Source organism: Suricata suricatta, chromosome X (genome assembly GCF_006229205.1).
Source record: "Suricata suricatta isolate VVHF042 chromosome X, meerkat_22Aug2017_6uvM2_HiC, whole genome shotgun sequence".
In the NCBI taxonomy this organism is placed as follows: domain Eukaryota; kingdom Metazoa; phylum Chordata; class Mammalia; order Carnivora; family Herpestidae; genus Suricata; species Suricata suricatta.
The window spans coordinates 60293099-60310742 of record NC_043717.1 but is presented as its reverse complement, the minus strand read 5'-3'; the positions used below and the strand labels follow the sequence as shown (position 1 = coordinate 60310742).

Sequence of the window (17644 nt, the reverse complement as noted above, 5' to 3'; positions counted from 1 at the left end):
TCTGTTATAATTTTTTAAATTTCCTTTTTAGATTATTATATCATTGTATACAAACCCAATTGATTTTTGTATATTAATTTTGTATTTTTCAACTTTGCTAAATTTTTAAATTTCTGTGTGTGCATATGATCCTTTAACTTTTATACATATAAACCATATCATATGTGACCAGAAATAGTTGTACTTCTTCCTTTCTTATTTAAATGACTGTCATTTATTTCTTTCTAATTGCTCTGAGAAGTATTTATAGTATTATGTTGACTAGAAGTGATGATTGTAGGCATTTCTGGTTTTTTTTCTGGTTTTAAAAGAAAGATTTCCACTTTTTTTTTTACTGTTAAATATGTTAGCTGTGAGCTTTTTATATATACCCTTTATTATGTTGAAACAATTTCCCACAATTCATACTTTATAAAATATTTTATTGTGAAAGTGTGTTGAGTTTTGTCAAGTGCTTTTTCTTCATTTGTTGTTAAGATGACCTTTTGAATTTTATTCCTTATTCTATTAATGTGGTGTATAATGTTGATTTTCATTTGTTGAATCATACTTGAATTTCAAGGATAAATTCCACTTGCTCATGTTTTAATGTGTTGTAGAATTTTATTTTCTAGTGTTTTGTTAAGGAGTTTTACATCTATGTTTATTTTGGATATTGGCTTTTCTTGTAATGTCTGGCTTTGGTATCAGAGTAACTTTGGCCTCTTTAAAATAAGTGTGGAATTATTCCCTTCTATTTCATTTTTTGGAAGAGTCTGAGAAGGATTGCCATTAATTTTTCTTTAAATCCTTGGCATAACTCATTAGTGAAGCAATCTAGTTCAGTTTTTTTAATCCTTTTGGGATATTTTTGATTATTGATTTGATTTCCTTATTTATAATTGGTCTGTTGAAGCAAGTCATGTACGTGGCATGTTTCTAGGAACATATCCATTTCTCTAGGTTATCCAATTTGTTGGCATATAATTGTACATAGGAGACTCATAATCTTTAACTTCTACAATATCAATTTTATCTCTTCTTTCATTTCAGATTTTATTTGAGTTTTATCTTTTTTCTTAATCTAGCTAAAGATTTGTCAGTTTTGTTTATCTTTTCAAAAAACAACTCTTGGGTTTGTTAATCATTTATTGTTTTTATATCCCAGATTTCCTTTAGTTTTACTCTAATCTTAATCACTTTCTTCCTCTGCTAACATTGGACTTATATTTTTCTTCTAATTTATTAAGTTGTAAAATCATATTGTTTTTTGAGGTTTTTCCCCAAGGTAGGTGTTTAACACTATAAAATTTCCTTTCAGTTACTGCTCTTCCTGAATCCCATAAGATTAGTATATAGTATTTTTATTTTCATTTGTCTCAAAATGTTCTAATTTTCCTTTGATTTATTAGTTATTAAAACGTGCATTTTTAAACTTTTTTATTTTGGGGTTTTTTTTTAATTTATTTTTGCTTTTATAGTTTATTGTCAAGTTGGTTTCCATATAACATCCAATGCTCATCCCCACAAGTGCCCTCCTCCATGCCCATCGCCTACCTTTTCCTCTCCCCCACCCCATCAGCCCTCACTTTGTTCTCAGCATTCAAGAGTCTCAGATAGTTTGCTTCCTTCCTCTCCCTGTTTTACCCCTTCCCCCTCCCATGTTCTGTTGAGTTTCTCTGGTTACACTTATAAGTGAAAACATACGGTATCTGTCCTTTGCATGACTTATTTCACTTAGCATAACAGACTCGAGTTCCATCCATGCTGCTACAAATGACCAGATTTCATTCTTTCTCATTGTCATATAGTATTCCATTGTATATATAAACCACATCTTCTTGAGCCATTCATCGGTTGATGGACATTTAGGCTCTTTCCATGATTTGGCTATCGTTGAAAGTGCTGCTGTGAACATTGGGGTACATTTGCCCCTATACATCGCCACTCCTGTATCTTTGGGTAGATCCCTAGCAGAGCTATTGCTGGGTCATAAGGGAGTTCTATTGTTAATTTGTTGCGGAACCTCCACACTGTTTTCCAGAGTGGCTGCATCAGTTTACATTCCCACCAACAGTGCAGAAGGGTGCTCATTTCTTCACATCTTAGCCAACATCTATAGTCTCCAGATTTGTTTATTTTAGCAATAAAATTGTATTTTTTAATTTTCACATATTGTTGAATATTCCAGTATTCTTTCAACCATTAATGTCAGTTTATTTTATTACAGTAAGAGAAGATCCTTGGTATAATATCAATATTAAATTTGTTAAGACTTGATTTGTGACCTAACATGCGATTTTTCTTGGAAAATGTTTCATGCTTGAGAAGAATGTGTATTCTTTTGTATATATATGTTATATTCATGTAGTCTATCGAGTTGTTCAAGTTTTCTGTTTTCCTATTGATCTTCTATCTGGATGTTTTAACCATTATTGTAAGTGAGATATTGAAAGCACCCACTGTTATTTTTTCATCAGTTCTGTGAATATTTGCATCATATATTTAGGTGTACTGATGTTAAATGCATGTTTATTTATAATTATTATTCCTTCTTCATGAATTGACTATTTTGTCATTTATATAATGCCCTTTGTATGTCGTTTTTGACAGTGACTTAAAATCTATTTTGTCTGATAGAAGCATGGCCACCTTTGCTCCCCTTTGATTTCTATTTGCATAAAATATCTTTTTTGTTTGTTTTTTTACAGAATTCCACATTTATTTATTCAGTAGGTAGTGTCTTTGCTGTCAAATACTATTTTATTTTTTAATGTATGTTTATTTTTGAATTAATTAATTAAATTATTTATTTTAATAGTTTATCATCACACTGGTTTCCAATTAACAACCAGTGCTCTTCCTCACAAGTGCCCTCCTCCATTACCACCACATCTGTTCCCCCTCCCCCTCCCCCTCCTCCTTCTACCCTCAGTTCATTTTCAGTATTCAGTAGTCTCTCAGGTTTTGTGTCCCTCTCTCTCCCCAACTCTCTTTCCCCCTTCCTCTAGGAGAAGGACAGATACCGTATGTTTGCACTCATAGGTCTAACAGGAGAACAGGAGAAACTTAAAATATCTTTACTTATTTCTTTTTTATGCACTCTTAGATTTAATTTTTTAAATTTTTATAATAGTTTATAGTCACATTGGTTTCCGTATAACAGACAGTGCTCTTCCCCACAAGTGCCCTCCTCCATTACCACCACCTTCCTTCTCCCCCCTCCCCCTTCAACCCTCGGTTTGTTTTCAGAATTCAGTAGTTTCTCAGGGTTTGTGTCCCTCTCTCTCCCCAAATCTCTTTCCTCCTTCCTCCATTAGGTTTCTCCTGTTAGATCTATGAGTGCCAACATATGGTATCTGTCCTTCTCGGCCTGACTTATTTTGCTTAGCATGACACCCTGGAGGTCCATCCACTTTGCTACAAATGGACAGATTTCATTCTTTCTCATTGTCATGTAGTACTCCATTGTATATATATACCACATCTTCCTGATCCATTCATCAGTTGATTGACATTTAAGTTCTTTCCATGATTTCGCTATCATTGAAAGTGCCGCTAGGAACATTGGGGTACATGTGCCTGTATGCATCAGCATTCTGTATCCCTTGGGTAGGTCCCTAGCAGTACTATTGAAGGGTCATAGGGGAGTTCTATTGATTGTTTTTTGAGGAACCTCCACACTGATTTCCAGAGTGGCTGCACCAGTTTACATTCCCACCAACAGTGTTGGAGGGTGCCCATTTCTCCACATCCTCGCCAGCATTTACAGTTTCTTGATTTGTTCATTTTAGCCACTCTGACCAGTATGAGGTAATATCTCAGTGTGGTTTTGATTTGTATTTCTTTGATGATGAGTGACGCTGAGCATTGTTTCATGTGCCCATTGGCCATCTGGATGTCCTCTTTGGAGAAGTGTACGTTCAGGTCTTCTGCCCATTTCTTCACTGGATTATTCATTTTTTGGGTATGGAGTTTAGTGAGTTCCTTGTAGATTTTGGATACTAGTCCTTTATTTGATATGCCGTTTGCCACTATCTTTTCCCATTCTGTCGGTGTCCTATTAGGTTTTTTTTATTGTCTTCTTTGCATTGCAGAATCGTTTTGTTTTTATAAGGTCCAAATACTTCATTTTTGTTCTTGATTCCCTTGCCTTGGAGGATGTGTGGAGGAGGAAATTGCTGGGATTGAGGTAAAGGAGGCTATTTCCTGCTTTCTCCTCTTGGGTTTGTACGGTTTCCTGTCTCACATTTATGTCCTTTATCAATTTTGAGTTTATTTCTGTGAATGGTGTAAGAAAGTGGTCTAATTTCATTCTTCTACATGTTGCTGTCCAGCTCTCCCAACACCACCTGTTGAAGAGGCTGTCTTTTTTTCCATTAGATACTCTTTCCTGTTTAGTCAATGATTAATTGGCTATACACTTGTGGGTCCAGTTCTGGGCTCTTTATTCTATTCCGTTGGTCCATTTGTCTGTTTTTGTGCCAATACCATACTGTCTTGATGATGACAGCTTTGTAGTGGAGGCTAAAGTCTGGGATTGTGATGCCTTCCGTTTTCTTCAACATTTTAATCCTTTTAAGGGAAACCAGGTAATAAGTGGTTAGCTTTATCTTTCCATGGAAAACAATCTAAACTTCTTTATAAACTGGACACACATTTTCAGCCTCTTGTTCTAATAATGAGGACAACACAATGCTCTCTTTTTTACAACACAAATTTGTTTAGAATTAAAGATAAAAACATCTCACTTCATATTTCATAATGATACATTTTATAGATATCCTACTAAATATCAAAATTTCAGTTTATATTAAACATTTTAAAATTTATAAAATTTTGTTAAAAATAAATCTAACTAAAACCATGGGGCAGATTTTAGCTATTAATACAGTGGGGAAAAGTGAGCCATTGGCCGCCGAAGTTGCCCCTTTCAAAACCCCAAGTTATATACAAGTATTTATATTTTACAGTAAAACCGACACATGAGTATTAATATATAATTAAAGCGGAGATCAAAAAGTTCTTAAAGCAGAAATGACATGAAGGAAATATCACTCTGTAATTTAGAGCACACGCATCATATTTGTTTCTGTAATTGTCACTTTAACAGTGAAATTTAACAACAATTTTCTCATTATTTTAAGGAAGGAGAAAGTCACACATGTCCATTAATTTAAAAAGATGTAAACTATTTTTAGAGGGTTTGAGAGGTGACCCAATATTGATGTTTTCAGGCCATTTTGGCAAACATATCACTGGACATGCAAAGGTTATTGCTGCCATGGCACCCCTGAAGGTGCCTGAGATATTTACCAGCTCCGCGCACCTTTGGAAGACATGTGGCTAAGGTCGGACACACTCAACTGAGATTTGTACCTTGTATTTCCTCTTCCTTCTAACAGATGGATAAACCTAAAGTCAAGAAACAGAGCCACTATTGCTGTAACAGTTTTGACCATTTGCTTCCTATAAATCTCCTATAACAAAAACTCACAAGTATTCTCAATTCTAAAAGAGAATGCAAAAGTAATTGCCACTCCCTCACCAGCTCTCCCAATGTAAGTTTCACCGCATCCCATAAAAGTGCAAGCACAGCTCTTTCTGTATATTTATGCAGAGTCACACACTGGACCAAATTCTTTCACCAGAATCAGAAAACTAAGTAGTACAATAATCTTATGATAAATGTTGGGCCGAGTACCATACCTCAAGCATTTGAATTAACATATTTGATCATAAAATGGTTTCACTGCCCCCTTTATATGTAAAAATTAAAGCTTCATTTATAAAAGTAACTACTATCTATAATTATTTTGACTATTCTTTTCTCAGTCAGAAGACATTATGTAGTAAAGATCAGAATATATATAAATATAAGTGTTAGATCCCAGGCATGAGCCATGAGTCTTCAAACAAGATCATCTGGTACCAACATTAAATGGTTAACAAGGAATGAAAGTGGACATTTAAACATTAAAATCTGTATCTGATTCATGTGCCCAAGTCTTCAACGAATACTAGGACAGCCATGGAGAATTGACATGGATATTCTTGTGCATAAACACGGCTCCCTTCCAAATGGACATACTGAGTCTCTTTACTCTTAAAAAAGTAAATGGAAATTTCAGAAATGGAAATGTAGAATATATTTCTGTCTAAAGTTAAAGGGCACACTTACACACACAATTTCAATTCCACTACCTTTTTGTATGTTTCCTGGTTAATTCATATGGCTTACAAGTAATAAAAGTCCTTAGGACTTTAAATAATAAGTAGCTCTTAGATCCATAGGTTCATCATGGTATAAATAACTAAAATATATTCGATTTCTTTCATACTACAGTAAAACTTTGACTTAACTTTCTTTTTTTTTTTTACAAAGATTATCTGTCTGTATCTATGCATTATAAGCTACCAAATTTGTGCTTTTAAACTCCATTCCTGGCAATTTCTTTCTATTATGTTTGTCTGTAGGGCAATACAGGATTATAACACATCAGGAATGAAACTACAAAATCCAATAGAGGAAACCAAAGAAGAAGCTACTTGTTTACTTTAAAATGAAAAAAGAAACAAACAAAAAACAAACAGTTCTGGAATCAGATAAAGCAGCCTATGGAGTTAAAGGCCAATGTCTGCAGACAAAAAGGAAAGACTCTAATGCTGAGGGGGAACATTTGGTACTCATGGTTCAGCTTTAAAATAACAATAAAGTAAAGCAAAGGAAAAATATTTCTATTACAGCGTGGTAGCATGATTCATTTGAAATGAGTGTTGTTCTCCCAAATCAGTCAGGCCTACCATAAAAAAAAAAGTCTACAGGAAAGTTTCTTTCTGGATCAAGAGGCTGTTGGAAATCTTTGCCAGCACGGAGAGCAGACCTCAAAACTCATGGATCAGAAAAGCCTTTTGAAAGTCTAATCCTTATCCTGATTTCACACTATTAAGAAATCATTTGTGTTCAGTTTAATAATGAACTTTAAAAATCTTCCAAAAATTTTGTACAAATGTATTTTACACAGTAGACAAGTCTTAAGAAATGATAATACAGTTTTTTGACAATTAATGTTTGAAATTTTGGGCAGCTTTTTAGCATCCTCACCTCTTTCTACCCAAATTAACATGGTTACTGGAATGGTAGCATCCTTCTTAACAATGGGTGGAATTGGAGCACATACAGTAAGTAAGTTGTTTTTCCCTGTTTAGGTATATGACACTTTGGGTGGAATCAGAACACTCAGCAACATATTGCCTAAACCAGTGTCTGCCCACACTAAAAGTTGAGTCTTCTGACTTGCTGTAGGTTTTAAGTGGGAAATACCTACATATTTCTCTTTAAATTCATTGTCTTTCCTTTAAAACAGTTTACAATTTTTGTAGTAAAAAACATCTTCTTTTACTTCAGTAACTAGTACTTTATGCAGCTTATCATTCCCTTCTTCATCTCTGCCTTTGTATTCCTTACTGCCACCTTCAGCTTATATATCCAATTTTTTTTTTTTTTTTGGAAAATGGTGAAGAAACTGTTTTATTACGGGTAATATATTTGCCAAATAAACTGGAGTTTCCAGAAGAAAATGAACATCCAGTCAGGGGGCCAGAGTTTAATGAGCCCAAGATAGAACTATCCATTTTCTTGCCAAAATTAAATGAGGCAGTTGTTTTTCCTGCTGATGGGTCCATTTTCTTTTTAGAAAACCTCTAGATCTTCTTTTCAGATGTATACTGTTTTGTTGCCATGAAACAAAGATGTTGTTTCTTGCTCTAATTTTATGGTTTCAAACAGGGAAGGAGACTGTGTTGCAATGGACATTTTGTTAGTTTCACTTTCAGAATTCTTGCTGCCCTTGCTCCTGTGTTGTTGTTCAATACCTGCTAAATACTTCTCATAGTCTTTAATGATAGGCATCGGTCTTGGAGTGAGTTTGTATTCATGTGCTTCACTATTCAATCCTGAACAGAACAGTTTAAGGCACCCAACTGCTTGTGATAGGCATTCCTGTGTCAGGCTATACTACAGATAAGGCCAGAGGAGGTGGGATGCTGACTGTCAACACTAGTTTTGACATTTAAAATCATTTTAATGCCATTTGCAGCAACAGATCCACAGATCCAAAGTGTGCCTTGGTCTCAGTTGCTGCCCTTGCACTGGAGAAGGGAGGAGCACCAGTTATGCTGGTTCCATTAGACAGTCCTTCCAGAGATTTCCTTACAGCACCATTACCAAGTCCAGAAAACCCTCCTCCTCCGGAAGGTACAACCTAACCCTTAAAACCTTTAAAGGCTTCTCGACACTCAGATTAAAGTCCAACATTTCTATGCTTTGCTTTCTTTATGGCTCTAATCTTCAAGACTTCTTCATTGGCCACTGAGAATAGTCCCACCTTTTTCTGCTTCATATTCTTGATCCCAATTCCTATAAGCCACTTCCTTCTAAGCATTTCTTTTTCCATTATTTCAAACCTCCGGGGCAGCCACCATGGCACTAGCTGGGTTGTGGGTGTGGTGAACGACTGCTAGAGGTGCGAGGTTGCAGCCACTGGCCTGGAGTCTGAAGCTGTTGCAGTGTGCCTAGTCGTTTCTGGTGCACTGAAGATTCTCAAAGGACTTGGTGGTCTCCAAGACCTGGGTCTCAAACACCATGTCCTCCAGGGGCCTCCTCTCTCTGTATTCTACAGTGAGGAAGAGCTGTATGCTCAGTCAGAAACTGCTGGGGAACTTGCCTATGTGTGTTCTTAAATCTGAACTTTGGGGGCGCCTGGGTGCTCAGTCAGTTAAGCATCCAGCTTCGCCTCAGGTCATGACCTCATGGTTCGTGGGTTCGAACCTGAGTCAGGCTTTGTGCTGACAGCTCAGAGCCTGGAGCCTGTTTTCAGATTCTGTGTCTCCTTCTCTCTCTGACCCTCCCCTGCTTGCACTGCCTCTCTCTGTCTCTCAAAAATAAGTAAAAAACATTAAAAAAATCTGAACTTTGGCTCTTCTAGACAGTTTATAGTTAGATCTTGTTTTTTCATCCATTCAACGATTTTAGGTTTTTTCATTAGAGAGTTTATATACATTTAAAGTAACTGTTGATCCATAAGGATTTACTATTGCCATTTTGTTGTTTCTTGTATACCTTATAACTTATTTCTCATTTGTCTTTTCTTTTGCTGCTTACATATGTGTTTGTTGATATTTTGTTGTCACATGCTCTGGCTCCTTTATGATTTTTTTTGTTTATCTTCTATAGGCATTTTTTCATGGTTACTATAAGGCTTATATATGACATGTTATAGTTATAACAATATATTTTAAGCCTCATAACACAACTTCAGTTACATACACTTTGTATTTATCTTTATATATACTATAACCAGCAAGCTTCATACTCTCATATGCTTTTGTGTTGTTGCTTAGTATCTTTTCATTTCAAGTCGAGTTACTCTGCATTGCTTTTAAGGCAGTTCTAGTGGTAATAAAATCCCTAAGCTTATGTTTATCTGAAAAAAATCTATCTCTCTTTCATTTTTCAAAAATAGTTTTTCTGAGTATACTATTCAAAGTCAGCAGTTTTGTGGTTTCAGCGTTTTGACTTAAATGCTCCCACTCTCTTCTAACATGCAACATTTTTAATGATGAATGACATATGTATGTGGGTTCTTTTGTATGTTATGAGTTGCTTTTCTCTTGGTGCTTTCAAAATTATTTCTTTATCTTGAAATTTTGACAATTTGATTAAAATGTATCTCAGTGTGGATTTCCTTGGATCTTTTTATTAGTATTCTTATTCTCAAATATGGATGTCTACCTACTTCTTTTTTTAAACTTTGAAAGCTCTCAGCCATTGTTTCTTCACGAAAATCTTTGACCCTTTTAATATCTTTTCTCCTTCTTCAACTCTTGTAATGCTTATATTGTGCAACTTCCTGGTGTCCCATAAGCCCTTTGGATTTTCCTCACTCTTTTTATTCTTTCTTTCTTTCTCTATTTTTAAATTCCTCTGACTGGGTAATTTCAACTGCATTCTTTTTATGTTCACTAATTCCTTGTTTTCTGTTTGATCAAACCTATTTTTGAACTCCTTTGGGGAATCCTTCAGCTCAATTTTAGTATTTTCAGCTCCAAAATAAATACACACACACACACACACACACTCACACACACACACAGTTTTCTCAAGCTTATAGAGCATCTTTATGACAAGTATTTTGAATTCTGTGTCTGGTAACTTACAGTCCTCTGTTTTTTTTAGGATCATATTCTAAAGATGTGGTTAGTATTTTTGTTTGGGTCATATTTTAGTGTTTTTTATGTGTCTTATAGCTTTGTTCTGAGATTGGTGAATATGGAAAAACAACCCACATCCGTCTCTCTCAATTTTTATGGGATGGCTTTATATAGGGGAAGACTTTCACTAATCAGCCTAGCTAGAGATTCTGGGGGCCTGTGAAACCACTTGGGAGACAATCAAATTCTCTGGGTCTCTGTGCAATTGATCAACTAGCAGGCAGTCCAACTTGTTTTTTCCTTTCAATTTGTCCTATCTTTCTCCTTTTGGTGTCTTTCTCCAGCACTACAATTTTTAAAGGAGGAAGCAGCCCCTCTTTCTTTGGATACCCCAGAAATCAGGCCCCAAACACCATGCCTTTTCCCCATTAGAACCTTGAGTCAGGCAAGACTTGTACTATTTTCTCATACAGTTCTCCAAGAATACAGAATGCTAGACACATTCTATTCTCCCCCTCCCTTCTGAGGGAGAAGCCTCATGTTGTGCACCTTCTTTCTCTCAATTGTGCTAACTCATGTTAGATGTAGCAAGCTGCCCACTATTCTTTTTTGTTGGTGGTCCACAGGCTTCCAACTATGTCAATTTAATCAGCAATTTAAATGAGATGAGACAGAAACCAATCCTTTGGGCAGCCTTCCCAAAGCTGGAACATTAAACACATGTTCTACTTTTCTTTTTCTCCTTTATAGTAGAAATCATAAGCTGACACATTATCTCCCAGTGCTGACCTGTACCAGCTTGGGACTGAAATGGGTAAATTGAAATGGCCTTTCTTGCCAATTCCAGTCTGTTCTAAGATTTGCGCTTTCTGGGAGTACAGCAACTTCTTATTTGGGTTCTGGAATTCTCAGAAAGTTTATTATTATTATTTTTGGCCTGCATTTCTTTGCTATATTGATGTATCTATAGGAGGGTTACTGCTAGGATTTTTATCGTAACATCTTGTTGATGTCATTATCCTCTATTTTAATATTTTGTTATCAATGATATGGTAGCTTCATATATAAATTTTGAATCATATCTGTTTTTTTTTAATCCTTGAAAGAGTTTGTGTAAGATTCAAGCCAATTCTTTCAAAGCTGAAGTCACCTAGGCATGAATATCTTTAGTGGGAATGTTAGTTTATGAATTAAATGCCTTTATTAGTTATAAAACTAATTAGTCTTTATTAATTTTTGATAACTTGCATTTGTCTAGGAATATGTTCTTTTCAAGTAAATTTTCTACTTGGAGTGGCATGTATTTAATGATAATAATTTCTTATTATTTTTATAGTTTCTTAAGGATATTTGGTTTTGTCACCTTTTAATTTTTGATCCTAATTACTTGTACTTATTACTTTTTCTTTCTCATTTGTAAGAGTTTTGTGCATTATAACCCCTTCTGAGAAACAAGTTTTAGCTTTTTCAATCTTTTCTATGGTAGAATTATTTCTTTATTAATCTCTTATATTATCTTTTCCTTCTACTTCAATTGATTTCATTTTGATATCTCTTAAGATGAATTATAAAATAATTATTTTATATTTTTCCTAATATAAGATTTTAAGGCTACTCCTTTTCTTTTATAATTTACACTGACTCCCCCCAAGTTCTGATACTAGTAATCTCATTATTATTTAGTTAAAATATTTCCTATTATTTCTTTTGGTCTAATAAATTATTTAAAAGTGCATTCTTAATTTTAAAACTCTTTTTGAGCATACATACATTGTGACACATTCTGCATTACTCCAATTATTTGGCATATGGTATTTGGTATGTATCCTAAAAGCAAATATAATAATATTGCTTTTAGGTTACATACATGGTCTTTGTAAAAAAAAAAAAAAAAAAAGAGAAATATTCCATGTGTTCTTGGAAAGAATGTGTATTCTACACTTTTGAGTATATAGATATAAAGGTGTCTGCATACCAAAATCATCTCTACTTTGTCTTCTTTCTTGGAGGATATTTCCATTGAGTATAGAATTCTAGAATTGGCAGTTATTTCCTATATTGAAATAGCGCCCTTTGTCTTATAGTTTCCATTGAAGTTACTGAGAATACAGATGGCTTTTTAACAGCTATTTCTTTGAAGGGTAACTGCTTTTTTATTCTGAGAAATTTTAAAATATATGTTTTTATTTTTCTATACTTTATCTATAAAGTGTCTGGCTGTGGATTGTTTATTACTGCTTGGAATTTGTTAAATTGGTTGGATATGTGAATTGGTATTTTTTACAGAAAATTCTAAGCCATAATTTTTTCTATCATTGACTATGTCCATTTTTCCCCTTTTTATGGGACTCTATTAAATGCACCACATTGTATCTTTTCTGTTTTTTTCTCCTTCATATATTCCATTACAGTATCTCTTTGGAATTTGTTTTACATAGTTTATTTTGACTTGTTTTCCAGCTCATGAAGTCTATATTCAGTGATGTATAATTTATGGTGAAACTCATTTAATCAGTTCTAAATTCTGTCACAGTATTTTTCAAATATGGAGTTTTAATTGATTTTTCATATATATGTATTCTCTTGTTTCATTTTCTTGTTAACATTTTAAAACTGAACAGTGTACATGGGTATAATTCTTTTACAGTCTGTGTCACATATCACTATCTGGAGTCTCCATGCATCTGTTTTGTTGTCTTGTTTTTCCATCTCTAGCTTATGAAGTTTTGATTTCTTATGTCTCTAGTTTTCTATGGTGTGTTTTGAACATTGAATACATTTTGTAGAAATACTTTTAAATGTCAGATTACTATATTTTTCTCCAGTGATGATTTTAGTTTGCTTTTGTTAGTTTCCTGGGTACAGTAACAATCAACAAGTTCAAGGCTTGTTATTTTCTGGCTTCACATTCAGACCGCAATTTCTGTGGATGTTATTTTCCATTTGTCTTGCCCTTTAGTTCTCAGTCAACAGTAGAAAAAATAGATCAGATACCCATCTTTTGCAGATCCTGAAATTTGATGTTTTCTGCTTAAAATTAGGAAACCACTCAGTACTCAGCTTTATCTCTCAGCTGCCTTTCTTTAAAATTTTATTTATTTTCTTTTTTAGAGAGAGAGAGCACAAGCAGTAAAGAGAGAGAAAGAGAGTCTTAAGTAGGTTCCATGCCTAGTGGGGAGCCCCCTATCACAACCCTAAATTCATACATACATTGCTATATTGATGTATATATAGGAGAATTACTGCTAGGATTTTTTATTCTAACAACCCTAAATTCATGACCTGAGCCAAAATCAAGAATCAGGTGCTCAACTGATTGAGCTACTGAGGTGCCCCATCTCAGCTGCCTTTTAGATCTGAAAATACTTCAAGGGTAAAAGTGACTTTGGTTTCCTATTCTCACTCCATATCTCACTGCAGTAATCTCTCATTGTCTTCTTAGATTTATATCCTTTTAAGAATATTGAAAAATGTATTTTCTAGCTTTTCAGTTGCAATCACCAGGAGCTGGAGGAAATTAGTCTAAATCAACTTATTTGCTATTATAAGGACCAAATGTCTTCAGAATATATTTTTATTTTTACCTTTTTCATGTTTCTTGACTGTGCTCTGGAAAGATGAATTTTAACAGTTAATTGACTTTCATATAAATACTTTTTTAAAAGAATATTTTGGCTTGCTAATGTGGGCATTTTAGTATCAGACACTAAAACTTATTTTTTTTCTTAGCATCAGGCATAGAACTGATTCAATGCATATTCAGTGCATGTTTGTTTAATGTATAAATTAACTAATAAATAAAAAACAGAATAGCATGAGGTTTTCAAATAATGAAAATTCTATTATTATTGCAATAATCGTATTTTATTTTGTGTTTTATCTAAGATAAGTACAGGTAATTTTTCCTAAAAAAATGATGTAGAAAATAGAGTGATTCCATAATGAAAACTAGCGTTCACCAGAATCTTCTCATGACTGTAATTATATTTTGGGAGCATGAATCAAGTTCTATTTCAAGCTTCTAGATTAATAATATATTTTTTTGTTGTTTAGGAAAACACTTGTTTCAACTTGTTCTGTGTACTTTGACATTAATATAGATTTAAGAGATTATTATTTTCTAATTCACAGCAGCTATGTCTCCAAGAGGATTTTGGTGGTTTAATATTACAGGAATTTTATTAAACCATGATTCATACATGAGATGAGATAATCTTCTCAGAAAGTACAGTAGGTGCTGTATATAATTGCCAGAGGTAACCTTTTGGACAATATATAAGGAGTGGGCATAAGAGTGAGAAGAACCCCTAAAAGTCCTACACTTCTCAAAGGAAATATTCCAAAAGAAAATAAAATAAAGCAACATTTACTGGTAAACAATTGAAGGAAATTTATTAAGCATCTGTGTTTTGTGAGGCGCATTTGTAAACCATGCTAACTTTTAGTACACTTTATAGTTAACAGTACATTTGCAAATGTATCTTTTTCAATAAAAGTTTACATTTATGCTTTCTCATATGTGGAATTGAGGAAAGGAATTAGTATCTGTATGTAAGGTCTTACCCTTACGTGATCCTTGGAACATAGGTCCAAATAGAGTATGCCTAGGTTGGTATTTCATGAGAACCTCTTCAAGGTAGAAGATAGTTGATACGAAAAAGTAGTACTGAAATGAAGGAGTAACTAGATAATTAACACCTGTAACAGCAGGAGTTCTATCATCAAGGATATAAGGATAAACAACCCAATCCATGCTGTCAGGTGATTCATTTTCTTTTTTTTTATAAAAATTTTTAATGTTTTTTATTTATTTTTGAGACAGAGAGAGGCAGAGCATGAGCGGGGAGGGTCAGAGAGAGAGGGGGACACAGAATCTGAAAACAGGTTCCAGGCTCTGAGCTGTCAGCACAGAGCCCAATGCTAGGCTCAAACCCACGAACCGTGAAATCATGATCTGAGCCAAAGTCGGAGGATTAACAGACTGAGCCACCCAGACACCCCCAGGTGATTCATTTTCTAATAGGAAGATAAGAAAAAATTATGTTCAAGTACTAACAGTCAGAATAGCATTGGTACTGAAGGATCAAAATAAATACAAGCCATTGATAGAACAGAGTTCTAGAGTTCAAGTGTGAAGCCTTTAATTACTTGGTCATTGGAGGCTTGAAGGGGATGTCCTAGGTCAAGAACTGAGATGGGAGGAGGCACATGGGATTTGGTTTGAGACACTGGATCTTAACCACCTTTTATATAGTATTTAAATATTATAACAATTAATAGGGTTACATCGGAGCTTACCCAGCCTTGGATACAGGAAACACAAAGAATAACAACAGTAATAGAGTTTGTATATCACAAAGTGAGGTCAAAGACATGAGACTATTGGGCTCTACCTGGGGTTAGGCTTATAGAGAAAGTAACACTTCAACTGGATCTTGACATGAATAACAGTTTGACATGAAACTAGTAGTATATAAGCATTCCTGAAACATAGACTGGCTTGTTTGAATATGGTATAAAATAGTTGAAATGTTTAGGAAACTTCTAATTGCTCAGCTCGACGTAAGTGTGTCAGTGAGGTAAATGGCAGATGATGGTGTTGGAGACGTAGGTAGAATTGATTTGCCCAAAGTCATTAATCTAGTAAGTGGGAAAGTGATAATTTAAAACTTAGTATTCTCTGGCTCCAAAGGCCATATTATTCCCACTAAACTTGTGTTTTATGATGTCTGTTTTTTTGAGCCATACCATTTTTAAAAATAAGATCTTATGTAAATGTATATAAAATTTAAGATTTACTGTGCTTTGTTTGAAGTAGGGGCTACAGTTGGCAGATACTTAGGCACCTTATTGGTGAAATCCATTTCACTACAAGAACTCATTTTCTCTCTTGTGGTCTGTCCACTCCACATATTTCATGGGTTAAGTTTCATGGGAACTCAGAGGTGAGACTGATTTATTTGGGAGAAGTCACAGGAAGATTCTTAAGGAAGGTGACATTCAACCTGGGCCATGAATAACAAACAGTTACCAGATACAGAAGAGAGGAGTAGGACTGAAGAAGGGATGGGGGATAGAAATAATTGCAGAAAACAGGTTTCGACTTCCTTATAGATAAGGATCTTGGACATTAACCTGTGACAATAGGACGTCATTAAAAACTTTTCAGCAGGAGAAAACCACAAGCAAACTGGCATTTTAGAAAGATGATTGATTCTAACATCAGTGTATAGAGTTGAATGGGACATCAAAAAAACCAGATGAGGTAAATTATTTAGGAGGTTGTTATCTCAGTTAGAAATGAGGTGGGTCTGAATTTATACCCTGGTGGCAAAATAGTTCTCAAAACTGAATTAAGGTAAGATGATGGAAGTGATTTATTATTATCTGATTATTTAGAATTCAGGTCTGGATTCCCTAATTCTTAGCAAGATAGATTATCTGAAGGGGTTTCTCACAAGGAAAAGTTAAACCTTGAGTTGTCATTTTGTCTGATAGTCTGGCAGTTCACGCCTGGTTGCCTTTGCAAGTATTATTCATAAACTTTAAAAGTCTCTGAATTGCTCTGTGATTTTTTTTTCCTTTGCCTTGGAATATGTTTCTTCAAAATAGAAATTCAGCAAAATCACACAGGTGTTCTATGACCCACACGTTTTTTGTATTTCTAAGAAGTGTTCCACAGCTTGACTAGATACAATATGGACAATTCTTGTGCGCCAAAGCACTCTTTAGGCTTGTTTCCCATTATATAGGGACTGTATCTAAGGATCAGTGAAAGAAATCTCTTTGGATATATTATTAAAAATATATTTTATAAATAAAGTAACCATTTATATATTATATATGTCATATATATTAATCTCCTTGGATTCCATGTTAACTACCGTTATCTTAGGCTATTTTATGCCTTATATTTGCAGAACCCTATACTTGGCTTAATATATATGTTTATAACCATTTTGAATATTTTTCATAATATTTTGTCAAAATGTTTTCCATATAACACCCAGTAATCTTCGCCTTAAGTGCCCTCCACCATCACCACCACCTCTTTTCCCCCCTCCCCCTTCCCCTTCAACTCTCAGTTCATTTTCAGCATTCAATAGTCTCTCAAGTGTTGCATCCCTCTCTCTCCCTCCTCCGCTCCCCCTGGTTCTCCATTAGGTCTCTCTTGTTTTCCTGCTAGACCTATGAGTGCAAACATATGGTTTCTGTCCTTCTCTGCCTGGCTTACTTCACTCAGCATGACACCCTCAAGGTCCAGCCACTTTCCTACAAAAGGCCATATGTCATTCCCTCTCATTGCCATGTAGTACTCCATCGTGAATATATACCACATCTTCTTGATCCATTCGTCAGGTGATGGACATTTAGGCTCCTTCCATGTTTTGGCTATTGTTGACATTGCTGCTATGAACATTGGGGTACATGTGTCCTATGCATCAGCATTTCT

At 34.6% G+C, this 17644-nt stretch overlaps 1 pseudogene; it reads right to left on the bottom strand.

Moving 5' to 3' along the window:
- Positions 1-17644, bottom strand: part of LOC115283425 — a 66975-nt pseudogene that overhangs the window by 41308 nt on the left and 8023 nt on the right.